Raw genomic sequence first — 17297 nt, 5'->3', positions numbered from 1 at the left:
CCTGAGATCAATCCCCGCATCGGGCTCCCTGCTCTGTGGGAGGTCTGCTTCTCCCTCTTCCACTCCCCCGCCTGTGTTCCCTCTCTCACTGTGTCTCTCTCTGTCAAATAAATAAATAAAATCCTCAGTAAATAAATACCCAAAAATGAATTATTTATTTATTTGAGGGAGATATAGATGGACAGAGGGAGATCAGGAAAGACAGAGAGAGAGAGAGAGAGAATCTCAAGCAGACTTGTTACTGAGTGCAGAGCCCGATGTGGGGCTCAATCTTACGACCCTGAGATCATGACCTGAGCCGAAATCAAGAGCTGGATGCTTAACAGACTGAGCCACCCATAGGTCACCCCAACATGGGTAAAATTCTAACATCAACCATCTCTGATATAAAATTGGAAAGCAACATGCACCATACCTCCCCGTTCCAGTTAGATCCCCAAGATAATGACCTCCATTCTCAGACTACTGTTTGCACTTCTCTTACATCCCCCCAGATTTTCACCTGTCCATCTGATAGACTTTACACTCCTTTCCCAGATTATAGCAGATTGGCTCTTCTCCAGTGCCTGTCTCAATGCCCATTAAATAATACATTGTAATTAAAAATAAACCCCAAAAGCTATCATGGAAAGAGTTTTAATATCCATGTAGAAATGATCAAAACTGAATCGTCTAAAAGATCCCATTCCTTTGACCCAACTTCAATTTCCTTAATGAACTAACTGTACTTGTGTTAAAATCTGCTATTAGACAGTTACAGAAGATTTTCAATCTAATCTTTTGGGCGCATATTCTCAAAATCCAAATATCCATTCAGTCTTGGACTAATTTTATCATTGCCTCCCACTTTGATGCTTTTTTATATGCTACTAGTCAACATTTCATCTGCTAGTCTACAAACGTGGAATTTGCCCCATTAGAGCAGAGACCCCAAGCCCTCCTTTAATTTCATATAATTAAAGTTACCAAATATACTCATATATTTAGTATTCACACATATTACTGTCATTTTGATTAATAAACTTACAAGAGGAGAAGCTATTAAAATTCAAAGTATCCATTTCAACAGTTTTCTCTTCTTCAGAATCCTAATAAACATTTTCAAATTACCAAGTCTTATCCATAGGTCCCAGAATCCAAGTATGGTAAGTACATAAAGTTACTTCAGTTTCTAGAGGGAAACTGTTTCAATGCAATTTCTTCAAAGTTAAGAAACTGTTAATATAGGGGCACCTGGGTGGCTCAGTGGGTTAAAGCCTGTGCCTTCAGCTCAGGTAATGATCCCAGGGTCCTGGATTGAGCCCCGCATCGGGCTCTCTGCTCAGCAGGGAGCCTGCTTCCCCATCTCTCTCTGCCCACCTCTGCCTACTTGTGATCTCTGTCAAATAAATAAATAAATAAAATCTTTAAAAAAAAAAAAAAAGAAACTGGTTACATATTATCAGAATAATGATCTTTCCCCCTTTCTTTTATTTTCAGAAAAACAGTATTCATTATTTTTTCACCACACCCAGTGCTCCATGCAAGCCGTGCCCTCTATAATACCCACCACCTGGTACCCCCAACCTCCCACCCCCCCCCGCCACTTCAAACCCCTCAGACTGTTTTTCAGAGTCCATAGTCTCTCATGGTTCACCTCCCCTTCCAATTTACCCAAATTCCCTACTCCTTTCTAACGCCCCCTGTCCTCCATGCTATTTGTTATGCTCCACAAATAAGTGAAACCATATGATAATTGACTCTCTCTGCTTGACTTATTTCACTCAGCATAATCTCTTCCAGTCCCGTCCATGTTGCTACAAAAGTTGGGTATTCATCCTTTCTGATGGAGGCATAATACTCCATAGTGTATATGGACCACATCTTCCTTATCCATTCATCCGTTGAAGGGTAATGATTTTAAGTATACATGATTAGTAAAATGAGGTTCAGTAAAGTTTTCAGAGTAACCTGTAGCCATGATTCCTTTGATTTCTAGTACGGTAACAAGTCACCCTCTTTCTGTCTTCATCAGGCTCACCTACTCAACCACCACATCCCCAGCGCCTCTGTGCTCCTTAACTCGGGCCTATGGCTCCAGCTCTGAGCACATGAACTGCTGGGGCAGCACGGATCACAATGAAGATTCTCACCTGGGCTTGTTAAGCCTTCTGCGCACTCCCTCAGACATGGTTTCCCTTCTCATTCCTTCAACCTCTCACCTAACAAACACATTCAGTAGCTCATTTCCACCTCCAAGAGGATTCTTTTTTTCCCCTAAGTTTTGTTTATTTAAGTAATCTCTACACCCACTGTGGGGCTCAAACTCCTGACCTCAGGATCAAGAGTCCCATGCTGCTCCATCAGAGCCAGCCGGGTGCCCCCTTCCACCACGATTCTTAAGCCACTTTTTTATCAGGAAAGTATTTTCCCAAACTAATTATAGTAGAAATTGCAATTTTTTTCCCCAGTAAACCCTAAGCATGAATGTTTTCTCTCCTTCGGTCTCTGAGACCTCTAAATGTGCTTAGGCTTCTAGGTATACCCGGCATAAACTTTAGAATTTTTTATATGGTTAAACATCCCAGACCTATCAGTCTAATCTATCTTATTTACCTTTTTATTAAGGAAATTTCAGACATGTATAAAATTAGACTAATATAACATACCCTCCCATACCCATCAAGAAACTTCAACGATCACTCACTTTCTCCATCATCTTCAACAATACGTCTTTGTGCATCTCACGCAGCACAACACATAAGTATGTCCTAGGGGTTTTATTTTTATTTTTATTTATTTTTTTTAAGATTTTATTTATTTATTTGACAGAGAGAGATCACAAGTAGGCAGAGAGGCAGACAGAGAGAGAGAGAGGGAAGCAGTCTCCCTTCTGAGCAGAGAGCCCAATGTGGGCTTGATTCCAGGACCTTGAGATCATGACCTGAGCCGAAGGCGGAGGCTTAACCCACTGAGCCATCCAGGTGACCCCATCCTAGGGGTTTTAAATCCTACTACAGGGGCAACCACCACATGCTAGGTCCCCCAAAATATAGCCTCCTACTCTCCAAATCAAATCCTTAATTCTTGCCTTTTATTCTCTCTTGGGAAGACTTCAAAGCAACTACTCAAACAAAATCACTAAGTTCCCATTTGATGAAATCATTACTAAAATCAAGATACATACATAAACAAAAGGTAAGGATTTTTTTTAAAGCTACAGTACATTGCAGGAAAGACCTGGGGTATCTATAATGAATAAAGGAGAAGAGTGTAAACAAAGGAGTCCCTATAATGGGCCACACGGTAGATGGTCTGCATGTTATTTTATAAGATTTAGATGTTAGGAGTGTGGTAGAATTAAGAATAAATGAGAAAAGATGAAACTACCTAAAACAAGTATTTATTCATTCATTCAAGAAACTTATTGAACAACTTTCTACAATGTGCTAGACACAGTGTAAGGCACTACAAAGATGAACAGAATAAAATCTTTTTTTTTTCACTTTTTTAAAGATTTTATTTATTCATTTGACAGACAGAGATCACAGGTAGGCAGAGAGGCAGGCAGAGGGAGAGGAAGAAGCAGGCTCCCTTCTGAGTCGAGAGCCTGATTTGGAGCTCGATCCCAGGACCCTGGGATCATGACCTGAGCCAAAGACAAAGGCTTAACCCACTGAGCCACCCAGCCATCCCTCTTCGTATTTTTTTTTAAGGAGGGGTGGGAGAGGGAGAGAGAATGTCAAGCAGGATTCACACCCAGCAGAGAGCTCAGTCTCATGACACTGAGATCATGACCTGAGCTGAAGTCAAGAGTCAGATGCTTATCTGACTGAGCCACCCAGTCACCCCTAAGATATCTTTTTTTTTTTTTAAGATTTTCTTTATTTATTTGATACACACAGAGAGAGAGATCACAGGTAGGCAGAGAGGCAGGCAGAGAGAGAAGGGGAAGCAGGCTCCTAGAGGAGCAGAGAGCCCAATGTGGGGCTCGATCCCAGAACCTGAACTGAAGGCAGAGGCTTAACCCACTGAGCCACCCAGGCATCCCTAAGATATCTTTTTGTGGAGCTCATAGTCTATATGGGATAAAAGATAATTAACAATATAAAGAGGCTAACATTTTTAGTTAAAAATGACTCATTTAAATAACTTCTGAAAGTGTGAACACATATAAAAATAAGTTCTCTGATGTTTTTAAAAAATGCCTTAAAAGAAAGGCTATGATTTAGAGGGGTGGTTCTCAAACTTTTTGAGTTCAGGGATTAATGTCTGTGCCATATAGAGAGGCCTGAGAGAACTTCTGTATAGATTATATCTACAGATATTTAATGTTTTGTAAATTAAAAGATTCTTCCCACTCTTCTTTATTCAGTAAAGAGACCCCAGGTCTACCCTGCAACATACTGCAGCTTTTTAAAAAAATCCTTACATTAAAAAAATTCTCGGGGCGCCTGGGTGGCTCAGTGGGTTAAAGCCTCTGCCTTCAGCTCAGGTCATGATCTCAGGGTCCTGGGATCGAGCCCCATATCGGGCTCTCTGCCCAGCGGGGAGCCTGCTTCCTTTCCTCTCTCTCTGCCTGCCTCTCTGCCTACTTGTGATCTCTGTCTGTCAAATAAATAAATAAAATCTTTAAAAAAAATTCTCACATTTTATTTACATATGGAACTTAATCTTATTAATGACTTCATCAAATAGATACTTAAAAATTTTTTTTGAGTGGTTACTTTAAAGTCTTCCCAAGAGAGTCATTTTTAAACTAATAACAAACCCATTATATATCAACAGAAACATTTTATAAAAAATAACTTTTTCGGGGCGCCTGGGTGGCTCAGTGGGTTAAGCCTCTGCCTTCAGCTCAGGTCCTGGGATTGAGCCCCACAACGGGCTCTCTGCTCAGCAGTGAGCCTGCTTCCCCCTCTCTCTGCCTGCCTCTCTACCTACTTGTGATATCTCTCTCTCTCTCTCTCTGTCAAATGAATGAATAAAATCTTTAAAAATAACTTTTTCAAATTAATATATTGAAAGTAACATTGTTTTATATTTTTGCACATCTCTTTAATTCTGGCTTAATAAGAGACAGATACATTCTCATACCTGCTTCTGCATTCAAACTATTGAGATATGTTGTTCTAAGTATTTAAAGATATGGCCTCATACAGACATGTAATTGGAAAAGGAAGGGTTTCAGGGGCTCCTAAAGGCTCCTAGGGACTCCCTGGTATTCTAAAACCACATTCTGAGATTGGCTGAATTACAGGAAAGAACGTTCGTCAGTTCTCATTCCACAAAGTAGTTGGACTGAGCACTCCCATAACTGTTTTAGAATGCTAAATGAAGTTATTTTAATAAGTTAATTCCTATACTCAGCAACCTGAATGTCAAAGGCTTTTATATGGGAAATCTCACAGCCTTTTTCTTAACCTAGTATTAATTGGCTTTTCTTCTGCCGTCACAGGCAGATGCAATGCCCTTGGCTACCTTCAGGGGGCAGCAGCAACACAACAATCCAGCTCTTCTGCACTGTTTCAGTGTTCAAGATCACAGGCACAGATGAATTGTTATGAAGAATGAGTAGAGAGAAAACACCAAAAGATAAGGCTAAACATGTAGCTCATCAGTTAGAGCTTGGTCATAATAAAGAAAGCTGGGATGATGACGGGATTTAATGATTCCGTTCTAACATATTAATCATTCATGTCAAATGAAGACAACTCAGTACACATCATAGGTTTCAGAGACTGTATTGTAACATTACTACAGTCTATAGCATATTGTTAAATGATTTATCAGAAAGGCTCCATTTTTTTTCAATTTTGACATATTTGGTTTATATTTACAATATAGTATTTTTATGAGAAGGAGAACGTACTTTGTCCCAGACATTATGTGTGGCAATAGGATACAAAATGCATGAAAAAGCCTTTGAAGTCATGTACATTTGTTTGGTGAAATAGATGGGACGAGAAATAATTATAACACAAAGTATTAAGTACTAAAATAGCAGTATATGTACAGGACTATAGAAACATGGAAAATTTGTGGAAAAGACAACAGGGGGGTGAAAGAGGGGCTGGACTTAAGGAAAGTTACATAGAGATGGTGACATTTGATTTAGACCTTGAAAGACAAACAGATTTAAGATAAATAGGATTCCACACATTCAGACAAAAGAACCAACATGAACAAAAACACCAATGCCTAATGACCCATTACAGATTTGGGGAGCTGTAAGTTATCCAGCAAATCCACGTGAAACTGGAAAGGCTAGGCACGTACTGGGAAGATTCCTACATGTCTTATTAAGAAAGCTTAGACTTGATCTAAACTAGGCAGTGAGGATCCAAAAAAGGAATTTTTAAAGCAAGAATGTGGGTCAGGGACACCTGGGTAGCTCAGTTGTTAAGCATCTGCCTTCTGCTCAGGTCATGGTCCCAGGGTCCTGGGATTGAGCCCCACATGGGGCTCCCCGCTCAGCGAGAAGCCTGCTTCTCCCTCCCCCACTCCCCCAGCTTGTGTTCCTGCTCTCGCTCTCTGTCAAATAAATAAATAAAATCTTAAAAAAAAAAAAAAAGAATGTGAATCAGGTATGTATTCTAGAAAGAAAAAGCCCTCTGACAGCCATGCAAAAAAATTGGAGTAAATGGGGGAAGGCTACAGGGAAGAGGACAAGCACAGTGCTCTTGGCGAGACAAGAGCCTGAATTAAGACTGTGGCATTACGAATGAAAAGTTGAAAGAGACGTTTCAGAAGTGGAATTGACAGGACATGGTGGCCCATTCATCCATTTACTTAACCAGGGTTTATCAAACTCCTGCTATAGGCCAGGCACTATTCTAGGCTGTGGAAGGATGAGAGTGAACCAACACACCAAGTCCCTGAATCCAGCGAATTTACCTTGTAGCCAAGGTACTACTGCAAGAATTTTGGCCAGTTAGATCCGGAGAGGGAGAGGAGAGAAGACGAATACTGTGAAGAATTAACTCAAAGTTTCTGGCTTGAGTGAATGAGTGGACAGAGTTACCATTAATTGAGATTAAATTTGAAAATACGTTTGAAGAAAATGAATAGAGTTTTGAACAGGTTTTACTACCTTTCAAAATTACATTTGGGGTCTGTTTATACATGGATTAAGAATTATGGATTTGGGGGCACCTGGGTGGCTCAGTCAGTTAAGTGTCTGCCTTTGGCTCAGGTCATGATCCCAGGATCCTGGGACTGAGCCCGCATTAGGCTCTCTGCTCTGTGGGAAACCTGATTCTCCCTCTCTTTTTCCCCTTGCTAGTGCTGTCAAATAAAAAAATCATGAATTTTTAGAGCTCATTTTTAAGGACCTTAAAGATCACTTAGTCCAGGGTGCTTGGATGGCCTAGTCGGTTAAGCATCGGACTCTTGCTTTTGGCTCAGGTGGTGATCTCATGGGTCTTGGGATTGAGCCCGGGGTAAGATTCTTGCCCTCTGCCCCTCCCCCCACTCACACACATGGGCCCATGCGCACACACTCTCTCAAATAAATCTTAAATAAACAAACAAACAAGATCACTTAGTCCAACTCCTTCATTTACCACATGAAAAAATAGCCGCAAAGAGATTCAGTGACTTATCCAGGTTGCAAAGCCGTTCAGTCACCGAACAAGGAACTAGCCTCCAGGTTTCCTGACTATTACTCAACTACTCACTTCACCATATCACTCTCCATTTTTACCTCATTTAAGTACATGAAACATATATAACATGCTCAATGGTAATATTAATATTGGTATCAACAGGCATAGCAATTAGTGAGATAAGCTTCAAGAAGCTTTTGAAGATGACTTCATAGCCTGATAAAATGTGTTCAAGAAAAGAGTGTAATTTTGGGCTGTTACAATTTCCAGGCTGGATATTAAGGTGTGAAGCTCCAGCTGTGAGATAATATATAAGTCTTATAGTAGAATGTAATATTAAGCACAGTGGACCTAAAAATATGCATGTTAGTATTTCGGTTCTAGAATCTCATTGGATCCATGTTTGACTTCCGTATTTTCTAAATTTAATTAATTTTCCTTTTTAGACATACAATTAAAATATTCCAAGATAGCAAATAATCCAGCAATCAAGAAAAGAATTTTAAATCATAGCTATCATTTATAATAACTGTTTCATTGTGATAATGTGTTACCTCCTTTCTCAAGGAACAGAATCGTCAAGACGGACAGCTTTAAATCTGCATTTCATTAAATTCAAGTAAATTCTTAGTCTCAACTTTTAAGAAGATTTTATTTTTCAAGATTTCATTTATTTGAGAGAGAGAGAGAGTGCCCAAGAGAGCATGAACAGAGGAAGGGGAGATGGAGAAGCAGACTCCCTGCTGAGCAGGGCTTGACATGGAGCTCAATCTCAGGACTTTGGGATCATGACCTGAGCTAAAGGCAGACGCTTAACTGACTGAGCCACCCAGGCTTTCCTTTAAGATTTTAGAACACTTGGGGCATCTGGGTGGTTCTGTCATTTGGGCATCAGCCTTTGGCTCAGGACTTAATCCCAGGGTCCTGGGATCATGTCCCACATTGGGGTCCCTGCTCAGGGGGGAGCCTGCTTCTTCCTCTCCCTCTGCCTGCTGTTCTGCTTGCTTGTGCTCTCTAGCTCTCTGTCATATAAATAAATAAAGTCTTTAAAAAAAGATTTTAGAACACTTAACTGTATACTACAAATAATTGTTAAAACCTACCTCTTTACAGTCTTTGAACAAATGTTTTGAGCTTTATAAAATATGAGCCCAAATTTTTATCATTTTTCACTATGGCAGAAATATATGCTTAAATACAATGTGACTTTATTTTTTTTCCAATTTATTTATTTTCAGAAAAACAGTATTCATTATTTTTTCACCACACCCAGTGCTCCATGCAAGCCGTGCCCTCTATAATACCCACCACCTGGTACCCCAACCTCCCACCCCCCCGCCACTTCAAACCCCTCAGACTGTTTTACAATGTGACTTTATTACATTTAGTTAATGAACATTATAACCTTAAACTTTAAAAATATTATATGAGGCACCTGGGTGGCTCAGTTGGATAAGCATCTGCCTTTGGCTCAGGTCATGATTCCAGGGGCCTAGGATCGAGCCCACATCAGGCTCCCCACTCTTTGGGGGGTCTGCTTCTCCCTCTACCCTCTCTCCCCCGTTTGTACACTCTGTCAATTAAACAAATAAAATTTAATAAGCTAAATCAAAATATAAAGCCAATCATAAACCCTGTCATAATTCAAAAATATTTTATCTATTTCAAATAATGAGATTTTTTTCCCTCCTACCAATAAACAATTCCTCACTGATAGCCAAGAATCTTATTTTCAACCTTTGATATTCTTCTGTATTAATAATGTATAACACTTTGCTCTCATAAGACAGTATGTGATAGTTTTCAAAGAGCATTCACCATATTATACGCCCCTTAAAAGAATGCTGCTCTACTCTGTTTTTTATCCTCAGTGTCTCACACAACAACTAGAACACGGTATAAACTCAATTCATACTGGCGGGCTGGATGAATGACAAAGAGATAAGAGAAAAACTGCCTGATCCAAAGCCAGCCCAAGTCAAACTTTGATCAGCACCTCCAAAAAGAGGGCTAATGATGAGGACGCATCCATGAATGAATAGAAAATAAAATCAAATGGGTTTATGTTAAACTGTGAAAAACCAGAAGCTGGTTTCCCAAGCACAAGGCCGTGGTAATCTCAGAAGGAGCCCGGGTGGCCTGACCCTCTGGGCAGGTGGAAGCTGATGGCCTTTCAACGAAGGACACAGCAGGGAACCGACAGACCCAGACATCAGGCTCCAAACCAAGGGAGGGTGGGGAGGCAGAAGAGGAACAGCAATTAAGTCCTCCTTATGGCCAATCTCTAGAAGGTTTAAAAACAAAACTAAACTCTTCTGAATACTTCTAGGGTGGAAAGAGAGGAGGATATTTTAAGAGTTTTAGGAAAGATTTCTTTCCCGGAAATACCTACCCTGTGCTTTCTGAAATCCCAGCAGTTAAAATGTTTTAGTTAGTGACACATGGCCCCTTCCAGCTCCAACTTACACAAGCAGTTACTGCCAATGAATGCTAACTTCTCATTCCCGTGATCCTCTCATTTGCGAGAAGGATTGCTAACCCAAATACATCGACAGCATTTCAAGTTCAAGTTCTTAATGCCGGGTCCAGACTTCCCACCCTATCACGGCTTCAGACCTGCCTCACACTTCCATCGGGGCTACTGCATACTCAAGAGTTTAGGGTCAGGTAATGTAACTGTAAGACAATGTAGGGCAGTGTCACCAACAGGCAATGTGAGTGAATGACGGCTGGTTGTAAGGGAACGGGGAACAGCGGAGACCGGTGTCAGAAGGGGTATGTGCGCTCTCCAGGGGGAGCAACTACCTCGTCCCAGGGTACTGCTGCTATGCAGAAATGACCCAGTTTCTCAGGAGAGGCTGGAAATCCTTATTTTATCATAAAATGTACCAATTTGTAACCAGGCTTGTGGCTGCAGGTGGCTTTCTGGCTGCCAATCTGCGGCCCCTGATCTAAAGGAACAGGCAGCACTGAGAAAATAGAGAGACAAAGGGAGACCTAGTTTGGCCTGAATGGAGGAGGCACAGGCAAAGGGGAGGAAAGGACAAGAACGAGGCCCAGAGAGAAAGGTGAAGTTTCACCAACCTCAAAACGTGGCCCAGGGAGCCCCAATCTGTCTTCTAATCTGATAGCAAAAAGGAGCTGACAAGAAGGAAAAAAACAAAAGGAGGCATGGGGAGAAAAAGAAGAGGTACTGAACACTTACTGGATGGCAGAGACTGCACTGGGGGCGTGCACACACGGCTTCCCAGAGATACGGCAACACAAGAAAAAAGTCCTGTGCACGGGGACAAGGAGAAACGTATCAAAACACTAACAGTACATGCGTCCTATTTTGAAAGTCCCCTGTTCCATTCTTGATCATTTTTAACCATAAGTATGGTTATATTTTTAGAACAAACAAACAAACAAAAACAAATTTTACTAGAAGTTTAGTCAGTTGGATTTCAGGATAAAAATCCACTCATCTTAGAGAGTAGAAAGTACACCACCCTAAGTCTGGCCAAACAAGCACTGAATATTTAAACAGAAAGAGAAAATACAACAATTCCAAGTGTATGTAAACAATATGTGATTTTGCAATTACAAAACCAGAAGAGAGAATGAAAAAACTACACAGGTGATACGGAGCACAAATTGATTAAAGAACAGAAATAGGTGAAGTTATTGAGAATGTTGTAGGTCGGGGCACCTGGGTGGCTCAGTGGGTTAAGCCTCTGCCTTCAGCTGGGTCATGGTCTCAGGGTCCTGGGATCCAGCCCCGTGTTAGGCTCTCTGCTCAGCAGGGAGCCTGCTTCCCCAACCCCCCCCCTCACTGCCTACTTGTGATCTCTCTCTCTGTTAAATAAAAAAATATTTTAAAAAAAAGAATGTTGTAGGTCATTTTCCTTCTAAATTATAAAGTAGACTACCAAGTTATTTTGTGTGTGTATATGGCCTACATACTGTAAAATGTACTGAGTCCTCTCTTCCATAAAAAAACTTTTAGACATCTCCCCATCTACTTTTCTACATTTATTGCACTGTTTTCTTTCTTATAGGCATGTGTTTTTATTTAAACAATACCTTTATTTGCTTTTATGGTATTTTAAAAATAGCAGTAGGGTTTTTTTGGTGTGGTTTTTTTTCCCCCTAAATGAAGTATGTAATTTTAGGTCACTTTGGTTCTAAGCAATCTAAATCCCCAATTAATCTCTTCCAAATATACATACTTAGTTTTCATTCTGTTCACAAATGAAACCCTAACCTAAATACTTTAAGTGTAATTTCAGGGGAAAAATACTGTTCAAAAGCCTAGATAAGGCATTCTTTTGTTGATGCTAAATATAGCCATCTCAAGATGACATACATTTTGACAATGATCAGTCTTACATATCAAATTTTCAAAAATAGCACAGATTCCATTGAAGGTGAGCAAGAAAAATTGCTATTCACTTCAGTTCTGCCTAAAATGGTTTTAGAAATGTGAATCTTCCATTAAAACAATTACACCAATACTGTATTGAGGGAAACTGGATTTAAAATAATTTTGTTGTGGGTTTTGTTCAGGGCTCCTTAAGGAAGTTGTTGCAGATAAAATACACAATTCCCCACATTTTTACTTAAATTATTTCAGTCAAAATATAAAAGAGTTTCAAAAATAGGGGGCTAATACCTATAAGTATAAATCTGAACTAATTATATTAAATAATCAAATTTCATTTATATTAAACACATCTCCCCAGAAAACTGTCGCTCAATTTGATGATGCATTTTTCCACTTCTGCACACCTCAAAGTCAAAAGAATTTCAGAGACTTCTGTGTCGTCTGAGTTTTCTGATGGCAGTTATTTAAGTTGTACAAGGACTGGAGGGGGTAAATAATGAGGTTCACGTAATGACGTGTGACTAAGATGGTATAAATACTCAGGTTTACTTAATGGTACTGCCCAACACATAGCTATGTTGTGACTCGCAGGCCAATGGGCCCGTTACATGAATTCATTAACAAAATTGAGCTGATGAATGATGCTGCCATTGCTTTGCTCGTGGAACTCTTTCTTTCTTACGGTTCACTTCATTTTTCTACCTGCCTCTTTCCCTAGGACAGACATTTTGTTAGGACATCTCCTTATGCTATTTTTTACCTTGTTCTCGCTCTCTCTCCACCGCACCCTCCCCCCAACTCTCTTTGTTCGCCTTATGGACCTTAAATAAATATAAAACGAAGCCCTGGAAGGCACTGCGACAATCAACTAACCTCTGGACTTGGTTATTTTCCGTACAAATGCCAATACATTTTTAGCACCGTAGAGCGTGTCACAGTTTATCAACAGTTGGAATGGCTTCGCATTTGGAAAACGCAGAGGGACAAGGGAGGTCTCAGGAGGTGACCACGTCATGCACTCCAACTTCCAACTGTAGCCGCGCACCCCAACATCCCACCTCGGACAAAATCGCCTCCAAAACGTACTTTGGAGGGAGGGGGGTAAATGGTAGGCTGTTAAAGCACATTTTACTCCCCAGCCTCCGCAGGGGCAGACCAGGAAAAGATTTCTCTTAAAAACAGCAGGCATCGCGGGATAGAGACCGCGCCGGGGGCACGTGGTGGGTGGGGGACGACACTGAACTTTATACCCGCTTGGACCCCAAGGGCAGAGCGAAGGGACTGCACCCACGCCGCTCGCGCGGGGCTCTTCCCTGCAGGAGTGGAGCAAGCGCCCGAACGCAACTCGGGCGACCCGGGGCGAGGGGCCCGAAGCAGGGGCGGCGGGCGAGGGAACGGCCGCCGGAGCCAAAGGCCGGTTCGCGCTGTCAGACGCGCAGACCCGGGCCGCCACTCCGCGGAGTCTGCAGGACGGGCCGGGCCGGGCGCGCCGCCCCAGCTGGCCGCAGCCCCGCGCGCTCGGGTGCTGCGGCGCAGCCGGGCCGGGAGCCGGGAGGGGGGCGCGTCTCCCCGCGGCCCCCGCCCCGGCGGCGGCCCCGACCCCTCCCGGTCCGCCGCCTCCGCCCCCGCCCCACGTTCCCCGACTCCTCTCACCCGCCAGGAGCCGGCGACGAGCTGGGGTCCTCGATGCGCGCCGAGAGGCTGTGCGCGTCCTGCGCTTGGGTGTGGGCGGGGGTCTGGGCGCTCCGGCCGCCGCCGCTGCCGCTCCGGCCGCTGGGAGCCCTCTGGCTGCCGCCGCCGCCGCCGCCGGCTCCACCAGCAAGTTTCCATAAAAGTCCTGGTGCGCAGCCTGTTCCCGCATTCCAGGCGGGCCCAGCGCCGGCTGCAGCTGTTCCAGAACACTAGGCCAGTTCCCCCCACCCCCACCTCCGCCGTAGCGCCCGGAGAGGGGTGGGGTGTTGGGGAGGGAGGCGGGAGAGGGGGTGGTGGCTGCCAACTTTCCGCCAGAACCTGCGAGTCGCCCGACTCTGGGTCGTGGAGCCTTTCACAAGGGGTCTGCCTCCACCTCTTGGCGGGGGCCGGGGACCGAAGGCCGCCTCCCCGGTGAGAAGGGAGTGATACTGGAATGGGATTCATGGATGGGCTGGAGCTGGCTCCCCAACACCCACAGTCGGTTGGCCCTGGGGCCCACTTCTCTCAGCGACTCTTCCCGTCCTGGTTTCTAACCAAGACGCTGAGCCACTTACTACCTTATCTTCATCCAAAGCATGACCTTGGCCAGTTTTTCTTTTATTGCTGAGGCCATAGGGCAGCAGTCCCGGGACCATTTCGTCTGTCTGTGGCTGTCCTTTTCTTGGCTCTCCTCTTGAACTCCAAGGAGAGGGGTGATAGAGGGGAGTGGCGGGGGAGGGGGAAGAGGAGGTTAAACAAACAAACCAACCAACCCCCCAAAACCCTAAAAACAAGTAATACTTATACAATCTCCCACGTTTCCTTAGTTGAAAGCAAATCGTCTCCGGTCCTTCTAAACCTACATAAAGACAGCTGCGGACATTAGCACTCTTGGGCCTTTTCAACCTGGACCACAAGCTTGTCAATTAAACCCATCTGACAACGCATATTAAAACCTGAAATGCTTATCCAGAGGGAGAATTTTTCTGGTTGGGGAGATCTTCAATTCTTCGCTGCAGGCAGAAAATAAATAATAAAATATCGATGAAAGAAAAAAAAATTTTTTAATTGAACTAGCATCCACAGAAATCCACCAGGGACACCCACTTCCAACTTCAAGTTCTGGGCGGACAGTGGTGCTCTCAGGTTATATTCTCAGGGTATTGAGAAGGCCTTCTACTCTCAGTTGTAACTTCTCTTGTCCACCCCATCCACATTCACTATTTACTTGGATTGGAAATTCTTTTAAAAGGTGTAAGCTACTCATTCTTCCATTAGAGAAAAGCTCCAGATTGGTAATTGAAACAGCTATTTAAACTTAAGCTAATACAGACATGTGACCTGGGTGACCTAGCTCACCCTGCCCCCTTGCTCCCTTCAATACCATCATCTTGACCTTCTTTAGTTCATGGAACTTGCCAGCTTCAGGGCCTTTGCACAAGCTGTTCTCTCTACATGAAATCCTCTTTCCCCCACTCCCTACCTTCCTAACTTCAGTATAAGCTTTCGCTGTCTACTTGAATGTTGCTTTCTCAGAAGTTTCCCTTTCACTCCCAGTCTGTGCCAGTGTCCCCTATTATAAACTCTCATTCTACCCCTTTCCTCCCTACACTTTTCAACTTCAAAGGATACATTTATTTGTATGACTTAAAAGAAATGCGTAGCTCTCTTAAGGGACATCCACTCAGTGGATTCACCAGATTGAACAGACTAATCCAGTCTTCCTACAAAACTGATAGCTACCCACAGCATGCAAGGCCTATTCTTCTTTCACCAATCCATTATTCATTCATTCATTCATTCACTCATTGGACAAATACACAGTTCTAGATACTGAGGATACAGCAGTAACAAAACAAAAAGCTCTGCCGTTGTATTCGAGACATTTTGTGGAAGAGGGCAGACGGTGAGCAAATAAACTATGTACTTAGTGATATGCTCGAAGGATAGATCCAGAGCAGTGAAAGCAGGGAATGCTGGGAATGGGGCAGGGAGATACTGTTCTTGTAGATGGCATGGTTGGGGACAGCCTCATATAAATCAGTCCTGAGGAAAGTGAGACGGTAAGCTAGGTAAATCTCTGGAGATGCATGAGAACATGAATTATGTAAATATCTGGAAATACTGGGGGAGAAGGGTCCAGGAGGAGATATAGAAACCCCAAGGAGGATCCTGACATGTTCTAGAAAGAGGAAGGAGGCTTGTGCAGGTGAAGCTGGGCAGGCCAAGGGGGAAAGAGGACGCGGAGTGGGGCAGGAGACAGCTGGTAGAGAACCCTTTTGCCCAACGTTGGAAGGACTTTGGCCTTTAAGGTGGGTGGCCATGGTGATTTTGAACAAAGTAGTGACATGATCAGACATATTTTTAACACATTTCACTCTGGTTGATGTGTTGCAAATACACTAAATAAAGCGGGGAGACCATCTGGGAGGCTTCCAAAATAACTGGGCTGGAAGGTGATGGGAGTTTGGACCACAGTGATGCCTGCGAGGATACGTGTTTGGCACTTTCTTTTTCTTGGTCCATTTTAAGAAGTAGAACTGGGAGATTTTGGCAACAGATTGAACATGTGATGTGACGACCAAGCTTTTGGCCCGAGGAGTAGAAGAATGGAGTTGTCATTTCCTGGAATGAGAAAGACTGGCCAGAGGAGGTGGAGCAGCTATAGTCAGGAGCTCAGTTTGGGACATGCTAAGTTTAAGGCTATCGGAAATCCAAGATTCGCCAGTGTGTATGAACATTCCTCATATACCTACCCTGAGTCACTTGGGTTTGTTCTTCAACTTGATCGGATCAGTTGCATGCTCTTGAAATGACATCAACATTACAAAAGGAAGAGCGATAAAGGCAGAAAGAGTTATGGTTTTATAAAAGCTAGGATGAAAGTTTTGAAGACTTGATAAAGGTAAACAATATAAAAATTATCATCAAGCTAGATGTGGGGAAGACAAATGTATAAACTTGGGTACAAAATTATAAAAACTAAGGGGGCTCGGCATCCATTGCTTTTCATGTAAATTTTTTCTCCTTTGTAAGTAAGGGAAACTGGAAATCCCAGATGATGATTTAGTGGTGTCGTTTCTACAACGAAGACATCTCCAAATACCAACTGGATCCATATTCCAAGCAAAGGTCTCGATCCTACATCAAGGCTGCCCAACGAAAAAGGTCTACCTTAACTACAGAGTGTACTGTCATTCCTTGCAGTGGCATCGAGCCACTAAATGACCCCAAACGATCCCACCATTTAATATCTACACCCTTGTGTAACCTCCTCCCACACCGTATCAAAAGGTGGTCTGTATGATCAACATAACATGCTATGTTAGCATGGCACTATGGTAAGTCACTTCCAAGTCTAGGTTATAAAAGATACTGTGTCTTTTGCCTTGATACCTCTTGGATTACTCAATTTTGGGAGATGCCAGCAGTAGTTTTAAAGAGACTCAGGCAGCTCTGTTACGATGCCCACATGGCAAGGACCTATCGCCCCTTCCTATCCCCGACAATAGCCATGTGAGTATGCAAATCTTGATAGCAAATCTTCCAGTCCTGGTCAGATCTTCAAATGGCTGCAAACTCAGGAGAGACCCTAAGCCAGAACAACCGGAAACAGCCATTCCCAGATTCTTAACCCTCAGTGACTATGCCAGATATTTGTTGTTTCAGGCTGC

General features: G+C 43.0%; 1 protein-coding gene across 6 annotated transcripts in view; it reads right to left on the bottom strand.

The window, feature by feature from the left end:
• The window catches only part of NEXN (nexilin F-actin binding protein), a 53439-nt gene extending 39756 nt beyond the window's left edge, over positions 1–13683 (bottom strand). For 5 of the 6 annotated variants that reach the window (XM_044238522.1, XM_044238519.1, XM_044238523.1 and 2 more), the window contains exons 1-2: positions 13606–13683; positions 10792–10863 (exon numbers count right to left, since the gene is read on the bottom strand). The gene's annotated coding sequence lies outside the window, so the exon portion shown is untranslated. The remainder of the gene's footprint in view (positions 1–10791; positions 10864–13605) is intronic. The other variant, XM_044238520.1, reaches the window with a different exon arrangement.
• Positions 13684–17297: the final 3614 nt, after the last annotated feature.

The sequence above is a fragment of the Neovison vison genome, chromosome 2, assembly GCF_020171115.1.
Source record: "Neovison vison isolate M4711 chromosome 2, ASM_NN_V1, whole genome shotgun sequence".
Taxonomy (NCBI): Eukaryota; Metazoa; Chordata; class Mammalia; order Carnivora; family Mustelidae; genus Neogale; species Neogale vison.
The sequence above is the reverse complement of the archived record's forward strand: the minus strand, read 5'-3'. Positions and strand labels throughout refer to the sequence as shown.